The sequence below is a fragment of the Cervus elaphus genome, chromosome 25, assembly GCF_910594005.1.
Source record: "Cervus elaphus chromosome 25, mCerEla1.1, whole genome shotgun sequence".
In the NCBI taxonomy this organism is placed as follows: Eukaryota; Metazoa; Chordata; class Mammalia; order Artiodactyla; family Cervidae; genus Cervus; species Cervus elaphus.
Genome location: NC_057839.1, coordinates 34,447,808 through 34,464,059, shown reverse-complemented (window position 1 = coordinate 34,464,059; position 16,252 = coordinate 34,447,808). Strand labels below are relative to the sequence as shown.

Below are 16,252 nucleotides of genomic sequence, written 5' to 3'. Positions count from 1 at the left end.
TCCCAACTCCTCGCCGGGGAACGCTTCATCCCAGCTCCGCGGAATGCTCGGCCGGGACGGCGTTCTGCGCCTCCGCAGCGGGTCTCGAACCGGCCGCCCTCAGCTCCCGCTCCCCCTCGCCGCGGCCGCCCGGCTCCCGGGGGCGGCGGGCCGGGCCCGGCGTGACCCCTGGTGAACGGCGGCCGCCGGTTCCCACCCCTCCCCTCCCAGCCTCCCTTCCCGGCTCACCCCGCCCCCTCCCCCTCCCCGAGCCTGACAGCCCGCGAGCCGCCGAGCAGGGCGCAGCCATGGGAAGAGGAGGCGGTCTGGGGAGCAGCGGCGGCGGCGGCGGCGGCGCAGGCTGCTGCAGCGGCGGCGGCGGCGGCGGCGGCTGCTGAGCCGAGGCGGCGGCGGGGACCCGGGGGGCCGCAGGGCCCCGCGCCCTCGGCCCCAGGGCGGACGCGAACCGCGCTCTCTCTCCGGAGGCGGAGCTCGGAGGTACTGGAAGGGAGCTCCGGGATCCGGCTGTTACTTTTCCCCTGTTGTGTCGGGGGGGGGCTGGGAGTGGAGCCTGGGACGCCAGTTGTTTATGAAAAGTGGGAAATCTGTCTTACGTATTTACACTGATAATTTTTGTCCTGGTGACTCGGGGGTTGGCGGTGCGCCCCTCCTCCTCGCCAAGAAGTTGTTTTCAGCTGGTGGGTAGTTGTAACCCGATCCACGCTCTGGACGTGTGTCTGTGTGTGTGTCTGTGTAAGTTAGTGGGGGGGCATCAGGGAGTTAGGGGTGACAGGCGAACCATCCCGCGCTGGCGATTGCTCCCACCCGTGTTTGCGGTGCCTGGAGGGGCTTCCTCCGAATTCAGTTTTGTTCAAGTCTTAGAAGTTGTGCGAGCGTTTCTGTTTGACATCATCAGTCAGCCGGGCTGGGGCAGGAACTGCAGAGGCTCGGCTGCTGAACGAGGAGAGGTCCCAGGCTGCGCGGGGAGAGGACGAGAGAGAGGAGGTTGTCCGGCTGTGCGCCTCTACCCCTCGCGCTCCCCCTCAAAGCGCACCACCCCTTGTGCGTTTGTGCAGGCTGCAGCCGGGCCATTGGCACCGGCGGAGCCGGGGCTGGAGTCACGGCCAGCAGTCCGCATGAGCTGGGGTGGGTGGAGATCGTGGCGAGCCGAGCTGCTCCAGTCCTGGACACACTTGCGGTTATGAAATCGACCACGCTCAAAGTTTTGACAGAACTGCCCGAGGCAAGAGAGCCGCGGGTGAGTGGGATAGTGTCGGATCTGGGGTGAAGAGTCTGGCGGTGCTCAGTGGGAGGGTGCTGAGCAGAATCACCGACTTGCGGGTGCACAGGGAAGTCTATTTTGGGGTGAGTGCTTTATGTATAACCTGGAGCAGGGGGGTACGCCTGTTGGGGCCGCGCTGCGGGAGTCGGTGGCCGGGTGCGGGGTCTGAGTGCTGAATGGGTGTGTACGTGCGCGCTGTGTGTGTGCGCCCCTGTGTGCTCCTGGGGGTGGGGGGCGTGTCGGAGCCTGAGCCAGTAGGGTGTGCGGGGCACTTGGGGGGAGGAGGTCGGAGAGGGGCGGCCCGCCTGTTTGTGCAGCCAGAAGACCTTGGAAGGGACTGGGAAAGGTAACGGGAAGCCAGGGGGTTGGGAAGTCGCAGGAGTTGCTGAACGGGATTTAAGTACCACAGACTTTAAAATACTAATCCCTTTGCCATCGAAGGGCTGGTGGTAGAGGTTTCTGGAGCTCTCAGGAGACCTGCACAGGAGGACTGAGGGTCTAGGAGATGTGTGAATGTGTGGGTTCAGAAGCCCGGAGACGCGGGCGCAGTTTGGATCGGTGGATCTGAGATTCCCAGGGTGCTGTAGTCAGTCTCTGGGGGGGTTCACATTCCCTAGTGTGTGTGCCTGGGAAGGCACTCACTTTTCCTCACCGTGGCAGTTCTGTGCCCTCAGCAGTTGTTGTCATTTTGGAAGTCCTCTTCTCTGGGGATGCCAGAGTATACAGACTTTGCAGGTAACTAGTATTGAAACATTTCTAGAAATTAAAATGCTGAATAGAAACGAAATAAAATTTAGTGGACGAGAGTTGTTGGTTCCATCTTTTCTGTGATTGAGGATTGTTTCCTTATGAGAAAAGCAAAGCTCAGTGTTGCCAGATTAGATTTCAAGGAGTCTGGGTCATTGATGGTTTCCCTTCAGATGGACTTTAGATGGAGCTGGAAGGATGTGTTTTAAGCCAGAGACCATTGGAAAACTTCATTTGTGGCCTGAGTATGTCCCATCTTTCATCTTCTTCCTCCCTCTTGTAAACTTCTTGCTTCACATGAGTCTAAGGAAAGTTGGTGAGTCAACATTCAGTTTTTCTTTTGGAGTAAATATTATCACAGTGAAATTATAGTTTAAATCTCCTGAATAGCATGGAAAGCCAGCACTTCATGGGCAGAGGTGTGAAATGAACATCTGTAAATGCATTGACAAAGTTACAATACCAGTGCATTTTTTTTTCCCCCCAAACTGAGCCTAACTTTGCCTGGCAAATATTTTTTCTAGGCAGAGTTTGGGGCTATGCTTTTGATTGTTAGTTTTTAAAACAACAGACTCCACATCATAAGCTTTTAAAATGGATTCTATTATTAGACACCTTCTCTGTGCTATCTCTGGTGCATGTGTTAACAGATGTTTATGGTGCTTAGTAACCTATGGAATTGTCATATTGAGTATCTTGTTAGCTCAAGACATAATGTTTATAGCATAATGTAATAAATGAACCCTCATTGCAGTCTGCTTCTGCCAAGCACATGAAGCACCCCAACATGGAAACAAATCTTAAAGTTGGTCCAACTTGGCAAACCTTTTTGGCCATCTGCTCATAAGCGTTGTTAATATAAAGATAGATCTGAGTGATACACTGAGAATAAGGCACAGCATAATGGTTAGCTTAGAAAAAAGGCATGGGTTGTATCTTTTAAATCTACTAACCTTAAGCTTATGGTCATTCCACTGGTAAACTGCCGGAGTTTTGGTTTACTTTCAGAGAATACATTTTTTTAAAGTATGTCAATAATGAAAATAATTTATATTTTGTGTGTGTGTTCACATATGTCCATACAAATCACCTCTTTTTCTTTTTAAAAAAGAAACCCCTATAAACTGTGGTAGTGACTTAAATAATATGAGTATTCAAATCACCTAATCACTTTCTGAATCTTGAGTTGGTGAGAATCAAAGTGTTCTAAGGCTAGAGTCATACCTTTGCTAGCTGGGTAAACAAGGCAATACAGGATGTCTTTTTGGTAAAGTGATATTTTTTTAAACCTGGGACAGTATAAAGTAAAGAATATACTCAATAACATGGTTGATTAGTATGATCACTGACTTTAGAGGTAGCGCCTTACCAGGGGCAAGAACCACCACTTCAGAGCCATCCCTATTAGTGGGCCAGCTGAGCTCTTCTTGGAAATAATCAGATGAAAATCTTGCTTCCTCACTAGCCAGTCTCTTCTAGGAGAGATTCATGACTAGAAAGTTCTGCCTGTACTGAATCAACATTTTCGTCAGCTTACTGGCCTAAACTGGAACCACATACAGTGACTCTAACTCCCATCCCTTTAAGTGCTGTATGGAGAACAAACAGAATTCTCCTTCTTCCTGAATTGTTTTTCACCTGTTCTCAGAGCTATTCCTCGCCCACTGTGGAGTGCCACCCATTTCTGCCCTGACCAATATGCCCTTGAGTCCACATTCTCACCATCTTTCCTAATGTTTATCGTCCAAAACAAGATGTGAAATCCCGAGTCGTGGATGTTCTACATCTATTAAGTCAGTTTAATATTCATGAGCTCTTTTAGCCATTTCATTACACTGTTCACTAATTTCAAACCTGTAAACAACTCACTTATTTTCAGATTATTAATCATCCATACTCAAAACATTATGATATAATAGTTTCAAGACTTTTTTCATGCCTGAACTTCCAGTGAGTCTGTGGAAAATGTAATACTGTGTAGGTGAATAGAATTCTACATGCAGTGAAGACAGCTCTCTCATTTCTTACTATCAAGGAATAACAAGCCCTGAATAGCAGATGTAGAATATTCTGAAAATGAGCAAATTGCAGCTGCGTGTTACAGACAGGTAGAGATGACATTGTGAGATATTCTTTTCACAAGTGTGAGTCAGTACTCACAGTCAGCATTTATTGAAGACTTGTTCTGTCCAAGTCCTAGACACTATGCTATCTGGCCCTAAATGAAGTGAAAGTACGTCACACAGAGACACTTCCTCAGGCAACTGGGGTTGAAGATGTACATATAGGACATGAACTGAGTCAACAATCTTGTCTTCCTCTGGAGAGAAATGCTTGCCGACGCCACAGGGAAGTCTGGAGCAGTTCTATCTCAGTACTCAGGGAGCTCCCTGATACTCCTCACTTACCAAGTCCTCACCTTGGAGAGAGGAAGCAAAGCTGGTTCATATGGGATAGAGGGCGTGGTGCAAAGGCAACAGCTTTGGGACCCATCTGAGCCCAGTTTGAGTCTGAACTTTACCACCAACATGCAAATTAACTCCACTGAGAATGACTTTTCTCCTCTGTGAATATTTTGTGCCTACTGTCAGTGAGTATTTTCTCCTCTGTGAGTATTTTGTGCCAGAATGGAGGCGTTTCCACTTGTAGCATTTATAACCTGGACTCAGTATTAGACACCTATCTGTCATGATTGATTTCTCTTTTGTGTATCCAGCTGAGGCTTCCCGACTAAATTATGAGTTTCCTCTGCCACCAGCTGAGAATCTGCCACAGCCGAGACTCTTCTGTCTTCCTGCAGAAAGTGTTTATGCTTGATGATGATGACAGCGTTGTTTATATCAGCAAGTCTGGATGTGAAAGAAATGACCATTTCTTCTTGGCAAAGAGAAAAACTAACCTGTGATAAAGACTGACATCTGGGCCTATCAGAAGATCCTACTTGTGCACAGACTTCAGTCAGGACAAAGGGCCAATGCGAGTCTTGTGCTCTTAGATGCAATTTTCCATGCTGTTCCCCTCATGTTTGTGTGTGTTTGCATTAAGAGTCCTCACCCATCAATCACCTTTGCATTAAGGTCTCCATCCATATTACATTTTCTTCCTTGCTTTATTCTTTACTCATTTAAAGGGAGGAAATAATCAATGATAAAGTGCAGTTTTTGAAGTTCAAATATCTATTTCATTGTAATGACCTATATGGAAAAAGAAGCTGAAAAAATATATATATATACATATATATATAAACCACTTTGCTGTACACTTGAAACTAATACAATGTTGTAAATCAGCTATATGTTAAAAAAAATTTTTTTTAAATCTATTTCACTACTCCCTACCTCCTATTCACCCTCCTCCCTCAAATATAGCAGATCTACTGGTAAGTACTTGAATATATAATTTCTAAACCAAATTTCTGCTTTGATATTAGAAACCTGCCAGTTAGGATCACATAATGTGAAATAAAGTAGGTATAAGGAAACCTGGGTCTCCTCTAACCTCTGCTTCTAACAGGCTTTGTAATTTTTGCAGACTACTTAGCTTTCTTGAGCTTCATATTTCTCACAAGTTAATAATAAATAAACAACAAGAAGAGAGGAATTATCAAAATAATCTCCTAGGATTTTTTTCAGAGCTATGTTTGTATTCATTAAATTATTGAATTTCTCTCTCAGATCTTTTCGGGCTTTGCTTGAACATCTGTAGGAACACCTATTTCACTCATTTTCAGTTTTGTGGTCTACTCTTTACATATCTGTCTTCCTTGCTAGGCTGTGGGATTCTCAAGAGCACAAAATAAATGTGATTCATTTTTTTTATTGTTTCTCTTGCTGAATGCTGTAGACACAGCCGTGTGGAAAGAGTGTTAATTGACTTAATGTGGGCTACCTTGGACGGTTGAGCTATAATTTATATCATTTATTTAACAGTGTGCAAGAATTTTGGATATAAGCATCAAGAAATACTGTTTAATGATTCTCTTCCCTTACCATTAATTTTTAAAAATCAATTATGTAAAACAGATAAAAATGAAATCACAACCGTGCTTCCAGCTCCCATTTCTAAACAGTACCGGCTCATCACAGTCTAATGCAGGAGGTCTTCCTGAAGTAGTTTCTTTTCTTTTCTTGTTGTTTTTTCTTTGAGCTAAACAAATTTCCATGAAGAGTACCAGACTCTTAAAAGAAGGGTGACAGAGAGGGTCATTGCTTAGTCTCAACTTCCTTGTTGGGTGTTTCTCACTACCTTTTAATATAGGCGAATGAACCCTTAGGTCAGATCCCCATTTCACTGAATAATGATTCATAGGAAGGCGATGATTTTGTCAAATTGTTGGGCTGTGTGTTTTTAATTAGCCTCTCAACTTACCTTCAAATACTCCATTCCCAAGTCAGTAGGTAATTCCTTCTACAGAGTCCTTAAAACGTCCAGATGTGTTTACCGCTCTGATTAGGGCTTGCATCTTTTGTTATTGACTAGACTTCAGTCAGTTTTCTTTAGAAGAATGTCATTATAACCCCAATGAAATAGACTTCTTAGATTGTGAATTTGTTTAAACATAAACAAGTCTATCCCCAGCTGGCTGGGCTTCTAAGTGGAAAGTGTATCCTAAGGAAAATGCTCACTTCATGGAGATTTGGCGCCAGTGGTAGAAAGTGCCCCATAAATCCCTCAGTCAGCACTAGAACCAAAAGGGCTTGCAAATTGAACAGGTGCTTTGATATATTGGTCTATGGTGGACAGCCTGCTATGCTAGACATTTGCTATAATAACTCCTTGATCGTATCCTCAGTTGTTTACAAAATAAAACATTTAAAGTAATATATAATGAAAAACCTTAAGAGAGGCATCCCTCTCTGTTCCTTTAGTATAGGGCTTCCCTGGTGGCTCAGATGGTAAAGAATCTGCCTGCAATGCTGGAGACCCAGGTTCAACCCCTGGGTTAGGAAGATCTCCTGGAGAAGGGAAGGACAACCACCTCCAGTATTCTTACCTGGAGAATCCCATGGATAGAGGGATCTGGCAGATTACAGTCCATGGGCTCACAAAGAGTCAAAAACAAATGAGTGAGTAACATTTGTTAGTATATTAGACATATGATAAAGTCATTGGTGCATAGAAAAACTCATTTATTTCTTCTTGCTTAAAAGTATCCTTTATCATAGTAAGCATCACATTACATCCACCTTTTAAAAAAAAAATCTTTGAGTGGTCATATCAAAAGTAGAGTGATATCATTACAAAACAGTCTTACAAAGTTTTCTTCTCATGCTCATTAAACTAGAAGGTGCTACTGTGATGCAGAAATACCTCATCTCAAGTTTGAGGATGGCTGATAAGTCCTCAGTTAGACTTCCAATTATGATTGCTATCAGTCAGATGTAAGCTTTGTCCTTGGTCAGGATGATGGCATATGATCCCACTTCACCCTATCCGTGACTTCTTTGGACATCTTCAAGCTATGTTGTTGTTACCCAGGAAAAACCTCAATTTGATAAAGCTAGGTAAAGAAGAGCCAGGAAAAGCATAGGTGAATGAGAAATTATGAAGATTCCTGAAGACAAACCCTCTACAATGGTTTCTTCCCATAAGGGGAGAAGATACCAGGATCCCTGCCAAGATGATGATGACAGAAGGAAAGACACCAATTTTATACCGAACAAGTCAGAAAGACTAAAGAAAGAGCAACAGAGTGAGGAGGAAGGATTTCTTTTTATCAGCCATCAGTGCAACACCATATTTCCAACAGGGACATGTGCAAAACAATCTTTGTTTGTCATAGAATAAACATTCAATACTGATATGTTACTAATGACATTGTTGTTTTTGTTCAGTCACTAAGTCATGTCTGACTTTTTGCGACCCCATGGGCTGCAGTATGCCAGGCTTCCCTGTCCTTTACTATCTCCCAGAGTTTGCTCAAACTCATGTCAGTTGGTCGGTGATGCCATCCAACCATCTCATCCTCTGTCGTCCCCTTCTCAACCATCTCATCCTCTGTCGTCCCCTTCTCCTCCTGCCTTCAATCTTTCCGAGCATCAGGATGAGTCAGCTCTTTGCATCAGGTGGCCAAAGTATTGGAGCTTCAGCTTTAGCATCAGTCCTTCCAATGAATATTCAGGTTTGATTTCCTTGCCGTCCAAGGGACTCTTAAGAGTCTTCTCCAGCACCGCAATTTGAAAGGATCAATTCTTTGGCGCTCAGCCTTCTTTTTGGTCTAACTCTCATATCCATAGATGCCTACTGGAAAAACTATAGTTTTGACTACATGGACCTTTGTTGGCAAAGTGATGTCTCTGCTTTTGAATATGCTGTCTAGGTTTCTCATAGCTTTCCTTCCGAGGAGTGAGTGTCTTTTAATTTCATGACTGCAGTCACTGTCCCTAGTGATTTTGGAGCCCAAGGAAAGAAAATCTATCACTCTTTTCACTTTCTCCCACCTATTTGCCATGAAGTGATGAGACTGGGTGCCGTGATCTTACTTTTTTTAATTTGAGTTTTAAGCCAGCTTTTTTGTTCTTCTCTCTCACCCTCCTCAAGAGGCTCTTTAGTTCATTTTCACTTTCTACCATTAGAGTGGTATCATCTGCAATCTGAAGTTGTTGATATTTCTCCCAGCAACCTTGATTCTAGCTTGTGATTAATCCAGCCTGGCATTTCATATGATGTACTCTGCATAGAAGTTAAATTAGAAAGGTGACAATATACAGTCTTGACGTATTCCTTTCCCAATTTGAACCAGTTTGCTCCATGTCCGTTTCTAACTGTTGCTTCTTGACCGGCATGCAGGTTTCTCAGGAAAGAGGTAAGGTATGCTGGTGTTTCCACAATCAAAGCCTTTGGCGTAGTCAGTGATACAGAAGTAGATATTTTTCTGGAATCCCGTATTTTTTCTATGATCGAATGAATGTTGGCAATTTGATCTCTGGTTCCTCTGCCTTTTCTAAAGCCAGCTTGTATATCTGAAAGTTCTCAGTTCACATACTGCTGAAGCCTAGCTTGAAGGATTTTGAGCATTACCTTGCTAGCATGTGAAATGAGTGCAATTGTGCAGTAGTTTAAACATTCTTTGGCATTTCCCTTCTTTGGGATTGGAATGAAAACTGACCTTTTCCAGTCCTGTGGCCACTGCTGAGTTTTCCAAATTTGCTAAGATATTCAGTGCAGCACTTTGACGGCATCATCTTTCAGAATTTGAAATAGCTCAACTGGAATTCCATCACTTCGTCTAACTTTGTACTAAGGTTCACTTAACTTCACACTCCAGGATGTCTGGCTCTAGGTGAGTGACCACACCATCATTATCCATGTCATTAACACCTTTTTTGAACATCTGTACAGACCTACAAGACCTTCTAGAACTAACACCAAATAAAGAATACCCTTTTCATCCTAGGGGATTGTAATGCAAAAGTAGCCAAGAGACAAGTCTAGATACACTTGGAGTAACAGGCAAGTTTGGCCTTGGAGTACAAAATGAAGTAGAGCAAAGGCTAAGAGTTTTGTCAAGAGAACGCACTGGTCATAGCAAACACTGTCTTCCAACAACACAGGAGATGACTCTACACATGGACATTGCCAGATGGTCAATACCAAAATCAGATTGATTATATTCTTTGTAGCTGAAGTTGGATAAGTTCTATACAGTCAGCAAAAATAAGACCCAGAGCTGAGTGTAGCTCAGATCATGAGCTCCTTATTTCAAAATTCAGGCTCAAATTAAAGAAAGTGGGGGAAAACCACTAGGCCAATCAGATATGACCTAAATCAAATCCCTTACGATTATACTGTGGAGGTAAGAAATATATTTAAGAGATTAGATCTGGTAGACAGAGTGCCGGAAGAACTATGTGGAGGTTCATAGCATTATACAATAGGCAGTGACCAAAACCATTCCAAAGGAAAAAAAAAATGCAAGAAGGCAAAGTGGTTGTCTTATGAGGCTTTACAAATAGCTGATAAAAGAAGAGAAATGAAAGGCAAGGGAGAAAGGGAAAGATACACCCAACTGAATGCTGAGTTCCAGAGAATAGCAAGGAGAGATAAGAAGCCCTTCTTAAATGAACAATGCCAAGAAATAGAGGAAAACAGTAGATTGGGAAAGACTAGAGATCTCATCAAGAAAATTGGAGATATCAAGGGAATATTTCATGCAAGGATGGGCACAATAAAGGACAGAAACAGTAAGAACCTAACAGAAGCAGAAGAGATTAAGAAGAATTGGTAAGAATACATAGAAGAACTAACGATGTTAGTATGTAGTAAAATACAGAGAGAAATTGAAGTTGTTGACAAGACCTACATGGAGAGCTGGGGGCAAAGGGATGTGGATAGGATTGGATGATCACTAGACTGTAAGCTGATAATGCAGATTTAGTGTTAATTTGCCTTAGATTAATGATGGCACCCAAATGTGATGACCAGGTTTCCAAAGTGGATCTTGTGCAGGGCCTTGGAAACATTGAAGTAAGGTGGAAACATTTTGAATTTTTCCATGGAATGCAGTAGAACTGGGAATACTCATCTTGTCTGCCAGTTCTTGGTATACCCTCATCACAGAGTATGAGATTTTAATTCTCTTTGCCTTTGTCCTGTACACTTTAGTGTTCTTATTTATTCTTTCAGTACATATAAGGTATGCAAGAGTTAATGATGTCATCTGAAAAGTACTTTGAAAACTAATCAGGAAAAGATGCTGAATAAATAAGATATTTTATTAGCCTGCAGGATGCAAATTGGCCAAGCTACTGGTATTTTGGGAATCATTGTGAAAAATCAAAGACAGAACATATATTTATTTATTTATTTTATTTTTGTATTAAAATATGTATTTCTATTTGTCTGCATTTTAATATATATTTGATGATAATACCACATAATATATAGACATTTAAAATTTTTTTCATGATCAATCATGTATTTACCTTATACATTAAAATTACTTGAAGGTATATAGCACAGGTTGATTGGGAAGAATCATCTTTATACAGACTTCATCTTTATACTTCATAAGTATTATCCAAGTTCTATTTATGTCATTTCCAATTTATTTATTTATTTATTTTTATTATTTTAATTGGAGGCTAATTACTTTACAATATTGTGGTGGTTTTTGCCATACATTCACGTGAATCAGCCATGGGTGTACATGTGTTCCCTACCCTGACCCTCTCTCCCACCTCCCTCCCCATCCCATCCCTCAGGGTCATCCCAGTGCACCAGCCCTGAGCACCCTGTCTCATACTTCAAAGCTGGACTGGCAATCTGTTTCACATATGATAACATACATGTTTCAGTGCTATTTTCTCAAATCATCCCACCCTCACCTTCTCCCACAGAGTCCAACAGTCTGTTCTTTACATCTGTGTCTCTTTTGCTGTCTCACATATAGGGTCATCGTTACCATCTTTCTAAATTCCATATATATGCATTAGTATACTATATTGGTGTTTTTCTTTCTGGCTTACTTCACTCTGTGTAATAGGCTCCAGTTTCATCTACCTCATTAGAACTGATTCAAATGTATTCTTTTTAATGGCTGAGTAATATTCCATTGTGTATATATACCACAGCTTTCTTTTCCATTCATCTGCTGATGGACATCTAGGTTGCTTCCATGTCCTGGCTATTATAAACAGTGCTGTGATGAACATTGGGGTACACATGTCTCTTTCAATTCTGGTTTCCTCGGGTGTATGCCCAGAAGTGGGATTGCTGGGTCATATGGCAGTTCTATTTCCAGTTTTTTAAGGAATCTCCACACTGTTCTCCATAGTGGCTGTACTAGTTTGCATTCCCACCAACAGTGTAAGAGGGTTCCCTTTTCTCCACACCCTCTCCAGCATTTATTGCTTATACACTTTTGGATAGCAGCCATCCTGACTGGCATGTAATGGTACCTCATTGTGGTTTTGATTTGCATTTCTCTGATAATGAGTGATGTTGAGCATCTTTTCATGTGTTTGTTAGCCATTTATATGTCTTCTTTGGAGAAATGTCTGTTTAGTTCTTTGGCGCATTTTTTGATTGGGTCATTTATTTTTCTGGAATTGAGCTGCAGGAGTTGCTTGTATATTTTTGAGATTAATGCTTTGTTTGCTATTATTTTCTCCCATTCTGAAGGCTGTCTTTTCACCTTGCTTATAGTTTCCTTCGTTAAGAACACATATTTATTGAACCATTTTACCATGTTCCCAGGAATGTTCAGGGCCCTGGAGAATACAAAAGTAGTATAAGACATGACCTTTGATTTGAGGACCTAGCAATTAAGCTAGGAAGGCAGCACTAATAATGTATGTGGGGTGCCTTTGTACTGACAGGTACACAATTTCACGAAAAATTATATTACAGAATGTAAATGTGACATTTATTTAGAGTGAAGGGAGATCTGTTTTGAGCTAAAGCGTTTGAGGTGAGGTGTTATGGACAAAGTGGCTCCAGAGCCAGGATTTAAAATACAGTGAACTGTTTGGATAGGTAAACATTGTGCGTGAGGAGGGTGGGAACTGAGCTCCAGGAGCTGCCGGGGTCATTTGTAACAGGGAGCAGGAGGGGGTAGCAGGCTGTGGGTTGGTTTCCCACTGGGAGCCCTTCTCATTGCTAATTATGGATTTACAGATGTGCCATATAGGCCCCTCCCTTGGGTGGCTGTTGGGACATGGCTATCCTGAACCTAGTCCTTGCCAGACAGTGGTGACGCTTACAGGTGTCTCTGTAAACTTCTCTTGCATGAACATTATGCAAATTCAATTTTAAAACTTCTTTCTTTAGCAATATTCCAAGAAGTCTGTTAAAGATGCCCACATTGTGGTTTTCCTTTAAGAATATGATCCTGAATGGACCCTACGATGGTAGAGCTGGCCTGGGATTTCCTCCTCTAGCCCCACTTCCCTGCCGCATCCTTGTTCTGACAGTGTTGGGCCTGTAGAGCCATGGAGCTTCCTAGAATCTGAGATCCTTCACCAGTGATTCTCAACTATTCTGCTAAGCAGGGCATAGGGGCATTTGGAAGTAGGATTGTTCAAAGGACTGGAAGGATTTATGGACTTTTAGTGCCTAGAGTCAGGATGCTAAATCTCTGTAATGCCTGAGGCCACCCTACACAAAGGAGAATGCTAGTAGACCCTTGCTGAAAGCTGAATCCAACATCCTCCCTTTATTTATAGATGAGGAAATGGGAGTGACAAGACTTCCCCAGCATTAAACTCCCCAGGGACAGTGCCAGATTTATAGCCCCGTTCCTCTAGATTTCTTTGAAGGGTTCTTTCTGCTACATCACAGTCTCACTCATAAACATTGACTTTTACTCTGTTGTTTATAGCATGTGGTTTATCTCCATCATTCATGAGTAGGTGGGTTGTGGATTAAGACAAGTGACACTTGACCAGCAGTTCCTTTCCCTGGGAACACACAGGGATTTGCCTGTGAGTCGGGGCTGGCGGATGTCTTCTGGGGTGGCAGCCGCTGCAGAAGCCTAAAGGTAGGTTGGCATTTTGGAAAGGGCACGCAGTAGGCTTTGGAATCACACAGATCTGGATTATCTGAAGAGATTTGAATCTATCTCAGTCATTTACTCCCTTGGAGAAGGGAATGGCAACCCACTCCAGTATTCTTGCCTGGAGAATTCCATGGGCAGAGGAGCCTGGTGGGCTCCAGTCCATGGGGTCGCAAATGGGGTCACAAAGAGTCGGACATGACTAAGTGACTAACATTTTCACTTTTTCACTGCCATTTACTACCTTTACAACTCTCAGCAAGTTAATGAATCATTCTGAACTTTGTCTGCAAAAGGGAGATAGTGATTCTTACTTGGGAAAGCTGATGTAGTTTAAATGAATCCAAACAATGCCTGGCTCATATGGATGACCAGCAGTACCATCTTGCTCTGAGAGAGAACCTTAAAACGTTTCCTCCTAAAGGGTCACTTGATACCAATTGCTGCTTTTTTACCCACTTCTGCTTTCTCTGATCAACCCAATTTGTGGCTTTAATGAGTCCCTGAAGTGTTTCTTTTGTTTGAATTGTTGAAATTTCCTCCTTCAGAAGAGGCCAGAGATTAGTTTCTTGTGACTTCTCTGTTAATGTGCCTAGATTATTACCATACAACAGAAATGAAAGATATATCCAGATGATTATCAGTGGCTTGTGAAATTCGACTTTTAAAATCAGTAACATAAGCCATTCCTGTATATGATGTTTGTCAGAGAAATTGCTGTCTGTCAGTGTAGGCGAAGTGCTGCCTAGTGAGTTAAGGGACGATTGAAAGTTGGCCAGTTGGGGTGTTGGGACTTGTTGTAAAAAGCTTTTCTGAGGACAGAACAGCCTACAGTGATTCGCTGTGACTCGTGAGAACCTAGGGGGATGAGCACAAAAGCCCAAGAGTGTTTCAGTCCTTGACTTCGAAAAATCTTGCAGACTTTGACACTTAACTGCACATCTTCTATTACTGGAACACTTTAAAGTTGCTTCTCTTTGTTAAAGGTGAATTTTCTTAAAAGGTAAAACCATGATAGAAAACAAACAGATGTAAAATAATATAGGTATTGATTAATGAAGAAACTGGAAAAGATGTCATAGTCATTTTAAAGGAGAACCACACAAATGTAGATACAGTAGGGGAATGTTGAAATGAATTTGTAAACTCTGACCTATCCATAGGGAAATAATCAATTACATCCCATGGATACAAGTGATTTGCATTTATTTGGACAAAAACTATTTTTGTGGCTCATTTCTACAAGTTAACTTCGGATTCTGCAAAGCTGTAAAATAGCATAGGCAAATACAAAGACTCAGACTCCCATAGGATCAGCTAATCCCTGGAGGCTCAGCATTCCATTGAAAGGATATCCTGTAATTTCCTTTCTCATCGCATAGTCCAGAGTTTCTCCTTATGCCTTCATGATTCCACGGGACTCCTCTTCCTGGTAGAACTTCTAATTTGCTGATGAAAACTTGGTGAGGTGGGCTTTCTATAACTTTGGGAATTCTCTCTCTTTCTTTGATATACGTTTTACTTTAAAAAAGCTTTTGATTGTAGGAAGTTTTACATAAACAAAGTAAAGCAAATAGTATTTTGATCCTCAGGTACCCATTACTCAACTTCCAGGGTCATCAATATTTTGCTAATCTAGTTTAATCTTTCCACATTGCCCCTAAGTATTTTAAAGCTCAGACATCTTATCTTTTCATTTGTAGATGCAAATACTTTAGTATGCTTATCTAACATGTAAGCCTCCTATTTTTAATAACTAGATGGTCTATATTTTATGATGGATAGAGAGATAATACTTTATGAAAGGACATTATACTCCTCATGCCTGACTCTGTAATATGATAGAGGTGTGAATGTGTGTGTGTGTGTGTGTGTGTGTATACACCCACACACATATATATACATATGCATCCATTTAAGACTAGTTCTCTTTTGTCATTCAGGCCCAAGCTCAAATGTCACCTTCTCAAAAGGACTTCTCTGACCCATAGCTAGCGTAGTCTTTCCTCAACTAGGGGATGCTATCATATATCTCTGTTTTATTTTCATCACAGCACCTACCACTTACCTAATATTATTTTATTCATTAATTTGTTTTTCTATTTTTCTGTCTATCTCCACGAACAAAATCATAAGCTCTCTAATAGTACAGACCTTTTCTGTCTTGTTCACTTTATATTCTGTAGAAAATCCTTCCTAAGTTTTGGTTGAATGAATGCATTTTAGTAGTTCATGGAAGTTTTGTTAGCATTCCTGCAAAAATTTATTTCCCTTCCACATGTCCAAACATGCATAGCTTTCATATGCCAATCCCTAGTATATTTATAGTTTGGTGGGATTTCCTCATAGTATGGAATGAGGGACCAGAGGTAAAATTAGGTCAGTTATTAATCTCTCTCCGTACATTCGAAGTCACTCCAGTTGTGTCCCAACTCTTTGCAACACTGTGGACTGTAGCCTGCCAGGCTTCTCTGTCTGTGGGATTTTCCAGGCAAGAATACTGGAATGGGTTGCCATGCCATCCTCCAGGGATCTTCCTGACTAAGGGTTGAACCCGTGTCTTTATGTCTCCTGCATTTGGCAGGTGAGTTCTTTACCACTAGCGCCAGCGGGGAAACCCCATCTCTCTCCATAATGACCTCAAACTGATATATTCAGTAGCCTCTTCACTTGAGTTGTGTCTTGGTTTGGGTTTCTCTCAGAAGAAAGCCATAACAGAAGGAATCTGGATAAATGTTTATTTGGGAGAG

At 42.2% G+C, this 16,252-nt stretch overlaps 1 protein-coding gene across 5 annotated transcripts in view; it reads left to right on the top strand.

Annotated features, from left to right (window-relative positions):
- The first annotated feature begins 355 nt into the window (after positions 1-355).
- GHR (growth hormone receptor) overlaps positions 356-16,252 on the top strand; it is a 302,306-nt gene continuing 286,409 nt past the window's right edge. For 2 of the 5 annotated variants that reach the window (XM_043887649.1, XM_043887645.1), the window contains exon 1: positions 356-477. The gene's annotated coding sequence lies outside the window, so the exon portion shown is untranslated. Of the gene's footprint in view, positions 478-754; positions 1,238-1,321; positions 1,345-16,252 lie in introns of those variants that run through there. The other 3 variants (XM_043887647.1, XM_043887648.1, XM_043887651.1) reach the window with 3 other exon arrangements.